General features: G+C 38.5%; 1 long non-coding RNA gene across 1 annotated transcript in view; it reads right to left on the bottom strand.

Annotated features, from left to right (window-relative positions):
* Positions 1–3,038: 3,038 nt before the first annotated feature.
* Positions 3,039–13,879, bottom strand: part of LOC144306024 (uncharacterized) — a 36,008-nt gene continuing 25,167 nt past the window's right edge. The window contains exon 4 of the long non-coding RNA XR_013373053.1: positions 3,039–3,351. This is a non-coding gene — a long non-coding RNA (uncharacterized LOC144306024). The remainder of the gene's footprint in view (positions 3,352–13,879) is intronic.

The raw sequence follows: 13,879 nt of genomic DNA, 5'->3' as shown, positions 1-13,879 counted from the left end.
GAAGGAAGGAAGGAAGGAAGGAAGGAAATGGTAGGAGAATACCTCAACACAGGACTGAGTAAGTTATTACTTACTTTGTGGGTAAGTTATTACCCTCCCCCCACCCTTTACCTTTTATAAGCCTAAGCTGGTGAAACTGACTCACCTAGAAGGATTCCAAGGGATTCCTAGAGGGAACAATGCTGTCCAAGTGCCACAGCTGTCATGAGAAGTGGGGAGACACTTTGCCAAATTTATTGAGCTCAGCAGTTCTACCTTTTTCACAGAAATTCACATGAAAGAAATAAATAAATTTCAATAATTGCTGAAGGTAAATTTAGGAAAATAAAAATGTCAAAGGACTTTATATAACTGTTAGATATTATTAATCTGTGAGTTTCCAAACATTATAATTAAGAATCAATATCAAATTGCCCACAGCTTCACACTCTTCCTCTGATAGCATGGAACTGATTTTCAACATCTTTCCCAAGTAGTTTTTTTAAGAGACATCACAACCACTCAGAAGGAATTACTGATATGGTCTTCTCAGCATGATAAAAGAAAGCAGCAGAAAGTTTATTTGGTGATTCTTTCCTTGGCCCTAAACAGTTGGTCTCTGAAAGAAAACAAATCATGAAATTGTTAAAAATATTTGTCTGCTTTTTTTTCCCCTTGAATCTTTTCCGTTGTATTTATCTGACCCAAAGACAGTTGGGAAAGAAGATTCCAGAATAGTTTATGCAAATTTATGGACATAGGCAAGGAAGAGAAAGAGTTGAGAAGAATGAAGATCTACAAAAAGATATGGAGGGGAATCACAGGACCCAGAAAACTGGGAATCAGATTGTGGAAACAGTGTTTCCCAAGACATGTCCAGATTGAACTTGGACCAGGATTCTCAATCATGGATTTGTCTATAGAGCACCAAAAGAGAGGAGGAAGGAAAAGAAAAAGAAAATGGAGAGAAGCTTCAAAGAAAATTAAAAAGGGGAAAGCCTAGGATAGACAAAGAAAGAAGAGAAAAAGAGCGAAGAGAATTGTGTGAAAAAATCAGTCTCATGGAAGCCAGCCTGCTCAGAAGGCAGAAAGGCTATACTGGTTTTATATGTTCTGGCATTAGAAGCCAATTGCAAATAATTTTCTGTAGTGGAAATTTTATTTTTCTCTTAGAAATTTAGTTCAGCAAGGGAAATGCAAATTTATTTTGATGAATGTGTCCTTAAAACTAAAAAAAAGATACTAAAAATACATTGAACATCTGAATTATTAGCATATCCAATGGAAAAGTCTTCAGTTCCCAGTCCTAAGTTATGAAATGATCAATCTAATAATTTGCAGTTGTAAAGAATGCCATTTTTAGGAAAATCCATATATAAAAAGCTAACGGCATAAATCAAAGCCAGTCGATTGTACATAAGAATGAAGGGAAGGATATTTTTCTCTGCTTTATTTCCTCCTTCAAACCTTTTGTCTATCTATTAGTAAGAACCAAACACACACACATACACACACACAGACTTCACTGAGCATGTGCACACACACAGCTACTTCAAAATGAAGGGAGTTTTTAAGGAACTAATGTAAATTGATGGCTCAGTTAGTATGTGGGAGCTTTTGTCACATTTTCTCCACCTTGTGACTGATGAAAGTGTGTGTATGTTTGTGTGTGTGTGTGTGTGCACGTGCGGGCAGGATCTTACAACTTAATGCGCTAGAACACAACTTTGAGGTCCAAAACAAGAAGCAGATTCCTTAGACTAGTGTCTTTGAGGGGCTTTCTTTTGTGAAAGAGGAAGAAACATAGTATTCACCACCAAAGTCTCAGCCTCTCACAGCAAGGAATTGTTCTTACAAACTAGTTGCGATTGTCCTAAGAAGTAAGATTTCCTTTGCTCTGTTTGGGGAGTTGTACATGCAAGGAAGTATTTTCTGACATTCAGGCTTAAAGTCTTTTCCTTTGTTTTATTTACTTATTTCCAATTATATCTTTAGAACACTCTGAAAAATTATTTTTTATCTAGCTGGCTAGGTATGATAACAATTAATGGACAACCAAAGACTTTACTATTTTAGTATGTGTTTCCTGGGGGAATACAAAGGGATTCTGAAAGGTAATCAGCTTGATTAGGTGGAAATGCATTGCAAATATGGAACATGCTCTTTTTCAGGCTTCACACATAAAAGCCCTGTGCAAGCACTAGCTGAATTCACTGTAGGAAGACCCTTGGGTTAGCCCCAGAGGTCATATCCTATGGAGCAGCTTTCAGATGGATCCTGGGTTTGAGTAAATGTATTCAGGGACAGCGAGGTCCTGATAATTAGAAGTCACAATGGCTTGCACTTTTAAAATTATTAGGGCTAAGATACATTGATAATTTGGGTAAGCTAAATTCAGTACACATGCAGATATCTTTCCAATTATCTAAATCATTTTTCACACTAATAAATACATATGAGAGTGAAGATGGAAATTGTTATACTTTTCTGGAAAGAAATTTAGTAACATTTATCAGGAACTTTTTAAAACAGATTTTATTTATTTATTCATGAGAGACACAGAGAGAGAGGCAGAGACAAGCAGAGGGAGAAGCAGGCTTCCCGCAGGGATCCCAATGCAGGACTCGATCCCAGGACTCCGGGATCACGACCTGAGTTGAAAGCAGATGCTCAACCACTGAGCCACCCAGGTGCCCTATCAGGAACTTTTAATGATGTCCTTAGCCTTACACCAAAAATTCTTTCTATAGGAAGTTGCTGCAAAAAATGACAATCATAAACGGACCCTAAATTTGACATATTTTGTATATAATTTATAAATGAAAAATATTGAAATTAAACCAATCAACATAAAAAGATCAATTAAGTAAACTGTAGTCTATCACTTAATGGAATATTATGCAATCTTCAAAGGAATGATATTTAATGATATGACAATGCTCATAATACAGTCTTAATTTTTAGAAAGCAAGATGGGAAGGCCTTTTGAATATAATTTTAATTTTAGAAAATGTATGACCTATATCTTCATGCTAAAACAGCTGAAATCCCAACGCAGGTCCCATCTGTGACCAGAAAAGCAAACAAATTTACATTTACACAAGTGCCACATGTATCCAGAGCCCAGAAGATTATATAAATCATTGATTTTCTTTAAAATAAAGGTCCCCTTTCAAATGATACTGATTCTACTTTGGAGAGTATCTAATAGTTCCTTCATATTTGATAATCCTTTTGTCTTTAAATCTCTCCTCTTACCAAAGTCCTGCTTCATCCAAGAGGAAAAGCATGTGGTTCTTGATTTTCTGGGTGTGATAACAGGCTCATCCTGAAGGGGTAGCGCTGCATTGCTTGTGGACATTTTAGCATGGGCTTTAAAAAAAAAAAAGAATAAATTATTCATATGCAAATAAGCACTTATTTTTGCCGATTTGACCACCTCTAGGTATCATAGTCAAAACCTCCGCACACTGGGTAGGAGATGCATGAGAAAAGAGAGAAGGAGTTAGAAAAATTCTACACAAACAGACACACAAATGATTAAAGAGATAAAACTCAAAATATTATCTGTGGTTATTCCTGGGTTTGGGGATTCTGGATGACTTTAATTTTCTTTTTTTTTTTTTTAAATTTTTTTTTTTATTTATTTATGATAGTCACATCAGAGAGAGAGAGAGAGGCAGAGACACAGGCAGAGGGAGAAGCAGGCTCCATGCACCGGGAGCCCGATGTGGGATTCGATCCCGGGTCTCCAGGATCACGCCCTGGGCCAAAGGCAGGCGCCAAACCGCTGCGCCACCCAGGGATCCCCGACTTTAATTTTCTAAGTTCTACTTTCCTTTATCTTCAGGATTTTCTAAAAAAAAATTTCTTCGTAACCATAAAATATTTTTTCTTTCAAAAATACCTTTGAAAAAAGAATATCTAAATCTCCAAACTGCAAAATATTGGTAAAATTAGCCTTCAATTGAAGGCTAGTGTTCTTATACCTAACTGCATTAGCCCTATTATGGATACAAAAAAGCTTGGCGACTAGCAATTAAAATTAAAAAGAACGTGAACAAAAATATTCATCCCAGAGAGAAACTAATAGTGTTCAATATTAGCTGTGAAATTAAATATGCATGAGATATTCTCCCTTGATTCACGTCAGTCATTAAATCATTCATTCAATCATTCATTTATTTGATTTACAGCTGAGTAATATCACACTATGTTTATCAAGAAATTTAATTGGGACATATATTACATTAGGATCAAAGTCGACCTTTTGGCAACAATTCAAATTTCAGTCACCTGAGACAATTGGGTTTTAGAGAGGCAATCACGTTATTATCCTGCTAGTTAATATGGGTCTTTCTTGGAGGTGGTACAGGAGTGGTTTCTCAGAACCAACAACCTCTGATCCAAACTGTCTCCAGTAACACCAAAGACAGCCATGGCCAGCAATTCTAGACAGATCATTTTATCATCATTTATAGGCACATATTATATGGAATTCAACAGATTACATTCAATCGACCAACCCTCTTCAGAAAGTATTTTAAAGTTTAGGTAACAATGTGAAGCTTCTGGGTACAGACCTTTTAAAGTCTCTCATCACAGCTGAGGCTAAGACAGAAAAATGTCAGCTTTGCTAATTAATTGTTGCTGTTTCATCTATTTTCCAACTGACCTGGCAAATCCATGCTCCAGAAGGTGGTAAACTCTGACCATACTTGGGATGCACTCATTTTTGTTTTGTTTTGTCTTACTTCTAGCAAATTCAGGCAGTGTGAATTCAAGCTCATGATGAATGTGTCTTTCCTCTTCCAAAGCATCATCTGTACCCAACTACGTTTTGGCATCTGCCTTGACAACTCTAACAAGCAATCATTTTGACAGGAGACCATCTGTGTCGAACAATATACACAGTGTCTACATGAAACTGAAAGGCAAAGAACAGTGCCTAGGAAGAAATTATTGTCTCAAATGACCCTGGAGGTTGGTATTTAAAATCTCAGGGGAGACTCTATGCCAAAAGTTGAACATTTGAGACAAATTCCTGTCTTGAATGGTTTCAGGGACTAAGACTCTCCCTTGAGGTTTGAAACGATGAGAAAGAAACATTTAATAAACAACTGCCAGCACTGGATTAAGAAGTTGACTCTAATCCTTTCTCTTCTATTAACTGACTCTATTTCCTGGAGTAAGGCACTTGACCTTTTGGTATTCTGTCCTTTTTCTGTCTTAACTAGTTGTGTGTTTCCTTGCATAAGTCACTTGGCATTGGCCTGTCTATCCCATAAGCCTCACCCTCTCTCTCTCTTCCATGAATTTCCCCAGCTCCATTCAAACAATGGGCCTGCTCCCTCCCACACAAAATTCACTGCTCCAATCGAATTCTTTCCCTTATGTTTGGAATGGGCACTAAAAAGATTCCAAATCAAAATAACCTGTCTATTCTCTTGAATTCAGACATGAGATCTCTTGGTGGCAGCCATTTCCCATCACATGTACAAGAAAGTTAAGAAAACTATTCTGGACAAAATGGAAGAATAAAGTAGATAAATAAACAGGGAAAAAAATGTCTCAGATGATTTTTAGGTGGAATTCTAGTATCTTATTCATTCCTTCTTTTTTTTTTTCTTTAGCTAGTTTGTCATTTAGAAAAAAGGGAAGGCTAAATAATTTAATATTTTATAGGAGTTTGTCTCTGATTTGTTCCCATCTTTATATAGACTTATCACTTATAAATCTTTGGTTATCAATAAGGAAAATGAATGACCTTCTACATAATCAGATGCAGAGTTGTATGTGCTTTGTCACCCCATCCTGTTCTTTCTATTTATAATTCTGTATCTCTTCAGGCCAACGTTTTGGTTGCAGTTAAAGGAGGATACGAAGACAATAATATGTCGTCTCTGTCCTCATGGAACAGTGGTAAGACATCCATACATAAGCCAGCTCTAAGGGAAGCTAGAACAGGAAGCAGCTGTTCTATCCCAGTGATTCTGAGTTCTTGTACTTAGGTGTGATTGTGACTGCAGTGATATCAGAAATTGCAAATGAAAAATGCAATTTAAACAAGTGCTTCATGCACTATGCAGCTGACAAGACCTGACACTTTCAGATCCAAAGCAGGAAAATGAAATGTTTAATTGTTGTAATAAGAGACCTACTTGAGGTGGATCCCATTGCCTACAGCCCAAAATACATTGAAGACAATAGCAAGCTAAAGACTTGAATGGGTAATCAAGTGACAGCCTTCGGAGTCAGAACAGTGCTGGTGTTCTGGAACATCTATCTGCTCACTGTATTTTCTGTATGTGTTCAGTCTCTACCTGGCCTCTTCTATAAGTCTCTATAGAATGGTCCCTCCTCTATAAGTCTCAATTCCAATGTCATCTCTTGAAAGAAGCCTTTAGCCTACTTGATCCCACAGCGATTGTTTCCTCCTCTGAATCCAAAGGATTTGATATTAACCCTATTCATCTGAAAATCATGTGGCAGGTACCTTGTTAGGAGAATGAAAGCTACTTTAACGAATTCCAAACTTTCAGTGGCTTAACCCAAAATATTCCTACTTCTTATTTATGATGTATTGTAGATTTCTAGCCATTTGATGTCTTTCCTCTAAATAGTGATCCAGGAACCATCTACAACATGCCCCAAGGCATTAGAGTCTTCTGTGTCCATCTAACAGACCAGAGACTCCGTACCATCTCAGGCTAGAAGTGACAAACTTGTATTTTTTCTTTTATCCCATTGGAAAATAACTAATCACATGGCATCACCTGCAAATGTGATAAGAATATGTAGTGTGTGGATGGATAACTCCTTCTGAATGCTGCTCCGAATCATAGAAGTGGGAATTTGAATTTTGGTTGATAGTTGGGTTTCTTTTTCACATATTTCTTGTACTTAAATCTCTTTCTGTGCAATATTTCCCATTTCATTCATTAAAATTCTCTTTAAAAAATTTAAAAAAGATTTTATTATTCCTGAGACACACACTGAAAGAGGCAGAGACATAGGCAGAGGGAGAAGCAGGCTCCCTACAGGGAGCCCAATGTGGAACTCAGTCCCGGGATCCCAGGATCACGACCTGAGCTGAAGGCAGATGCTCAACCACTGAGCCACCCAGACATGTCTCTTTTTAATTTTTTAAAAAAGTTTCTATTTATTTATTTGAGAGAGAGCAAGAGAGACAGTGAGCCAGAGCAGAAGGAGGGGCAGAGGGAGAAGCAGACTCTCTGAGGCAGAGCCTGATGCAGGGCTTGGTTTCCAGGATCCCAATAATATGACCTAAGCCAGAGGCAAATACTTAACCAACTGAGCCACCCAGGTGCCCTCAGTCATTAAAATTCTTGATGATAACTCAATTATGTAACATAATATACTATCTCAAAAATAGTAAATGAGCACAAAACATGTTCTCATTTAAAGTGTCTTGATTGATTTGCACTCAATTGAGAAAGTACCTAAGAATTGCAGTGATGCCAAAGTGCCCCAAAGTGCCTGGAAGTTATCCTGTTATCTGATTTGAAGACTACTAAGAATAAATAGATAAATGGAATGAAAAAATTCTCTTAAAAATGTGGTATTGTGTTTTATTCAACAATATATATTTCACAAACATGTATGCAGCCACTGCAATGCACTAAACAACATGCCAGATGTTTTGGCAAACCAGATGAGCATCTTGAAGTCCCTGACCACAAGAGTTCACAGTTAGGACTAACAAGAAAAATCAGTGATAAACATACTGACTGAGAGAACCACATAAATATAGGTACAAAATGAGATTAAGTTTACAAGCAGACCAGAGAAGGAGGGTCTCTCACTTTACAGTTTAATCCGCTGTGGTGAGCCCTAGGCAGAAGTCAGGAGGCCATTCCTCATCATAATAAAGTCAGTATTACTAAGGAAAAAAAAATAAAATTGGTATGGCACAGTATCAGACACTGTCATGTACATCAGATTGTTTTCCCCCAACTAGAATCCTTTGAAACAGGTGTAATAATCATTTCGCTTTGGGAAGATTAAAAAACTGAAGCTCAGGGAAGCAAAATGAATTTCCTAAGATTATAAAGTTCATAAAAGCTGGAGCTTGAAATTATTCCATTGACTGTTGCAAATTTTGTCTTTCTCTGTTAGACACTTTCTTGGATTCCTTCAAGCTTTATACTTATTAGTATATGGAAGTGAAGTCACAATGGCAGTCATAGGGGCATCTCACCCTGTAGGTACTGAAGAATGAATGAGTCCCAAGGAATGAGTGGATGGCATGTTAGGAAGCTGCTTGTACCAGTTTAGATCACTAGGGGGCCATCAGCAAATGCTCTTTCTAGGAGTTGTGCTAACTAGTAATTTGATTATATGGTTCCCTAGAGGTCCCAAAATATGAGGAATTGAATTAAAGTCCTAATGTACTAGCTTTTCTTTGAAGCTGGGAACAGCTCTGATAGAACAGAGTTCTTTCAGAAAGAATAGAGTTCAGAAAGGACAGAGTTTACAAAGCACCCTGGAGTCCACATTTACTCCAACCATCTTGCTGATAAAAGAGCTATGCTGGATTGAGCAGTATTACAGCTACCCCTACTGGACCTTCCTTAAACTGCAGCTGGAGTTTCAATAGAAATCGACTGAAGATCTAAGAAAATTTAAAATTTTAATACCAATCCATCTTTCTCTTTAAAAGAGATATGGGAAATACACATGTGGGAAATAAGATAACTTCACATGGACAATAAGGGACAAAAAGTTATCTCTCCTTCCATTCTTTTAAGGTTGTTAGCTTTTTTATGTGGTGGAGAGATGACATTAAATGTTTAACCTTAGACTAAAAGACATTAAGGGATGTCTCTATTTTACCACTCAAAGTAAAAGTGGAATCATTGATGATATAGAAATGTAACAAATCTTAGCATCTATAAATCTGACTATTTTTATAAAATGCACTGATCTTCAAAGTAATCTGTATGTCTTTTCTTCTGGCTCAAAAATAAAGGTCAATTTTAGTCTTCAATAAGGTTGCCAGGAAAGGCTCCCTTTTTAAAAGTCCACATGCCACCCCTAGCCAGAACTCAGTTTGTGCTTCTTTTGTCTCCCCCACCCTTTTCCCTTCCAGATACTTCCACCCCAATGTTCTCTCTGTCCTCCCATAAACCTCGGGCAAACTATAGTCCATAAGCAGCAATACCAGCCACAGCATCTTGGATTTGTTAAAAGCTTTGCAGATGAGCTCAAACTCATATTTCATCTCATTCCTGAAGTCATCAGATTCAAGCTTGTCACATTCTCTGGACACAAAGCTCCAGGCATGTTTTATTCATTATCTGTTCTCATCTTTGAGACAAACACCTGCAACCCATTTTGAGGTCTGGAGACATCCATGAAGTTTCAGTCTACCATGCATAGGTTTCTGTATCTTTTTTAGGGCCAGAACCCAGCTGTGGTATGGTTCACTGCTGCCACTTGGTGGCCCATCTAAGTTCTAGGGTCAAGTGTTCATGAGGGTGTTCATGCTGCTGGGATTTGAGGAAAAAGTTGAAGCTAAAATAGGAATAATTCTTTACTAGCATTTTACATCACATGACTTAAGCTCTAAACCATCTTCTTGAAATTCTTGAGGATGATGAAGAGAAACAAGGGTAAGTGATATTGAATTGAGGGCTGCTGGCCTGATTACTCTTTTAGAGGCCTGCATACAACCTTATGATTCACTGACAGTGACCATTAGGGAGCAAAACACAGAATTGAGGTATGAAGCCTGGTTTTGTCCATACTTTCAGGTAACTGTGGACAGCTGTTCCATTTCTCTGCTTTGGTGTACCTACATTTGAGGGAGGGTAATTATAACTGATTAGTCACTTGCAAATCAATACTTTCTTTGTCAGACACTCAAAAGCAAGTATGAGATATAGATTGCATAACCTTTTTAGATCCTTAAGAACATGAGAAAAAACACTCTAAAATTAGGTGATATGGCAAATTAGTGGTAAAAATAAATGTACCTCAAGTATTCTGATTCTTAGTCTACTGGTCTGAGGGGAAAACACTGTCCTATAGAGTCTTTTTTGATGATAAAGAATTCAATATTTTGAAATAATTGAAAATTTTAGAAGAAAAATCAGAATTGGTTTAAAGTTTAGAGAGAATAATCAGCATACATTAACAAATTTTACCCCAGCTTTCCATATATGCTTACCTTTGTGTAGCATGACAAAGCTTTTTTATAACTAACTAGCTAGCTAACTAACAAACTAAACATATAAATGAAAAAGAAAAGGCCCCACAAGGTTAAATGAAAAATAACTTGCACAGAGAATCCTATGAGGAGGCAATATCAGAAGACATCATTCTCTTTTCTTCAATTCTCAGAAAAGCAAATAGCAGTGCTAGGTCAGAAATCAGTTGGTCAGTCAGAAATAACTCGGACACCAGGCCCTCGACCTTTTAGAGGGTCAATCCAGTTCAGAAAGGGATAGAGTATTGGGTTGACACAAGAATAAGACCTGAGCCAACTGACCACAAAGGATTTTCACTCTATCCCAGTCTCATATTCTACTGATCCCATGCTAGACAACATTAATTTCCTCCTCCTCACCTGTTGAAGGAGATGGACATTATACCCTAATATAGACAATAACTTCCCGCCAATAGCCAACATAAAAAGAAATATTCACAGGAGTCCAACGACTTCACAGATGTTTATTAAGAAGAGCATGTATTGGTATTTTAAGACATATAAATATGTATGAGATACGATCTCTATTGTATAGGCATTTACAATCTGCTTGCATTGTACAACTCATGCGAAGCCTAAGCCAGTAAGATCAGTCAGGCTGCCGGTTAGCTGCAGAAATCTGCACTTATTCCTCACCGCTTCTTTTTTATTTATTGTTCTAATCATTGGGCATAATAGCAGCCAAGTCATCGAAGGATGGTGCTGTGACAGGATAATGGTCTCCGGCTTTGAAAATAACGTCTCGGTTTCTCTGAGGCCTCTTCTTTGGCAGAAGGAGACCATTAGCTTGTCACATTGTCCAGCTCTATTGACATTATCTTTTAATTACCCCCAAAGACCCATCTCCTAGCAATATGTATGAGATTTTCAGAACATGGGGCTTTTTGGACTGACATCCCGATCCATTTTATCATTTAACTTCAGAAAATCTAAGAGGGGGAAGAAGATTAAAGGCTTTTAAAAATGAGGAAGAGCATTATGGGAAGACATGGGGGAAGGCTATATTCATGACAACAATTAAAGTGAAAGTGAAGTAGCAAGGGAAGCAAGTTACTCTGCAAGAATTCTAGGAACAGATGTGAGCGTGGCTATATGGACAACTCTACCATGTTGAATAGGATATCCAAGACAAAAGTCAAGCTCTGAATTGAGTGTTTTTGTAGTTTGGTATAGGGCATAATTAGAGAAGCAGAATGCTGCCAAGGCCTGGAATATTTGCTCTGCCCTCAACTGTTCTTGTGAGACAGATCCATATGACTGGGTGGTCCTTTCTGTTGGCTCCATTGTTTCTGTCAAGTGTCTAAAGTGTTATTATGCCCACGAGGTTGGCCAGCTGGTCCCTATCTCCACTGAGGACAAATAAAGTAAATAAGCTTAAACTTAAATAAGGCAAGGTAAGACATGAGAAAGCATTTTGGGGCCTTGGAAAGTTTGAGATCTGAGAGTAAGAAAAAAAAAAAGTGGGAATTCCTCTTTGTTAGTAGTGAGTTCTGTTGTGGGAAGGTTTAGGTGTCACATGGTCAGGAGGCCCCAGGCATGTGTGAGAGTTTTTTTTTTTTTTAATTTTTTATTGGTGTTCAATTTACTAACATACAGAATAACCCCCAGTGCCCGTCACCCATTCACTCCCACCCCCCGCCCTCCTCCCCTTCTACCACCCCTAGTTCGTTTCCCAGAGTTAGCAGTCTTTACGTTCTGTCTCCCTTTCTGATATTTCCCACACATTTCTTCTCCCTTCCCTTATATTCCCTTTCACTATTATTTATATTCCCCAAATGAATGAGAACATATAATGTTTGTCCTTCTCCGACTGACTTACTTCACTCAGCATAATACCCTCCAGTTCCATCCACATTGAAGCAAATGGTGGGTATTTGTCATTTCTAATAGCTGAGTAATATTCCATTGTATACATAAACCACATCTTCTTTATCCATTCATCTTTCGTTGGACACCGAGGCTCCTTCCACAGTTTGGCTATCGTGGCCATTGCTGCTATAAACATCGGGGTACATGTGTGAGAGTTTAGAAAAGAGGCACAGGTACAGTTTGTGACAGTTGAGTCAGTCTACAGGCGGATGGCTGTCTCTGGGTTTGTGATAGAAAGGGATGGATGCATGCAATAGGGGAGTCAAGCATGGGAGGTGAACTCTATGTCCTACAAGGTCACTCCTCTCTTGCTTCAGGACTGGGATTCATTCTGCTTTCATAATTTTAGTGGCTATGTGGTTCCCCTAGAGGTCTTTAGTGAGGAAAATGAGCTCTGCACAAGTGTCTTTGTCTTGGAATAGCCCTGTGACCCAGTTAGCAGTGACACCAAGGCAGCTATGTGGGGATGTGCACTCCTCCTTGTCCCAGCTCTGGGAAAGATGGCTCCCTGCCCGCGTTTCCAGCTCACAATAATATCATGGTTGCCAGTCCCTGATTAGAGGCCTCCCTGGGGCTTCACTTGTAGCCTGTCTTCTTTCACTACAGCCCCACCCTCTTCTACATTCCAGAATCCCCTCCCTCTTCCTGTTATTGTCCTGCTCCTTTCTGATAAGATTACATTTGTCCCTATGAAGAGGAATTTTTCTTTCCTGTACATTAATGTTTTTCAAAGGCACACTAATGAAAAGATCTCTATCCTAATGCCAGATAATTTATACTAAGTGTTCAGGGATCTGAGAGAGGAATAGGCGGGCCCAGAGGGTGGGGGAGCCCTGATACTCCTTTAATCACTTATGAAACATTTGACAAACTATCACCAAGCTTCAGATTCTTGTTTCCAAGTGTAATTTTGTTTTGGCTACAGGGAAAGGAATTGCATTTTACAAGCTAGAATTAATAGTTCAGCTGTGAAGGAAAGTCATGAGTTCCAATGTTAACTTTGCTACTGTGATTAGTTGCTAACACATGGTTTGCAGGCAAAGTCAGTTCAAATCTACCTCGGCTTCCTCATTGGTGAGATGGGGCCATTAATTTACCTCAGGGCGCTTATGAGGGTTAGTGAAATATCATGTCAACCGTGCTCTATAAGTGGGAAACATATAAGGCACTTTGATTACCTGGACATATAAATTGTGACTTGAGGTGAGTTGTATGAAACAGGCCCTATAAAGGGTTTTGGAAAGTTCAGACATTGCCTTCATCCTCAAATTCAGCGCCCAGCCAGATATCACTCGAGCTTTGTTTACAAATACTGTAGAACTCTGTTAGAGCTTTACTAAATGGAAAATTCTCCTTAGCAATTATTTTATAGATGGTGAAATTGAGGTCCCAAAAGGACAAGATAATTATTTAAGTTGGTGCATCTTTTAATAGCAAAGCCAGCACTCAAATTGAGCCCAGACATGAGACACCTGAGCTGGGTCCTTTCCAGTCAAACATGTAGTTCCTTCTTCCAGGAACATGATTATTGTGATTCTCCTTTAGAGTTCAGGCTGGATCTAAACCAAACAGACCTTGGACCTACTGTGGGCTCCCTAGCATGAAAGAAAGGAGCTTAGATTTAAATTTACAGCTCTTGTATTTCAAGGCTGTTGCTGATCTGCTGAGCTGACTGTCTTCTGGCCTATCTTCCTGTTTCTGTTGGCTCTGCTGATTTATACCTCTCTTGGCCCTGACTGAGCCACTTGGCGTGCTAGTTTACCAGAAGTTGTGGCTGCAGGGCAGTTGGCTTTGGTCCAT

Source organism: Canis aureus, chromosome 3 (assembly GCF_053574225.1).
Source record: "Canis aureus isolate CA01 chromosome 3, VMU_Caureus_v.1.0, whole genome shotgun sequence".
In the NCBI taxonomy this organism is placed as follows: Eukaryota; Metazoa; Chordata; class Mammalia; order Carnivora; family Canidae; genus Canis; species Canis aureus.
Note: the sequence above shows the minus strand (reverse complement) of the source record. Positions and strands in the feature narration are given on the sequence as shown.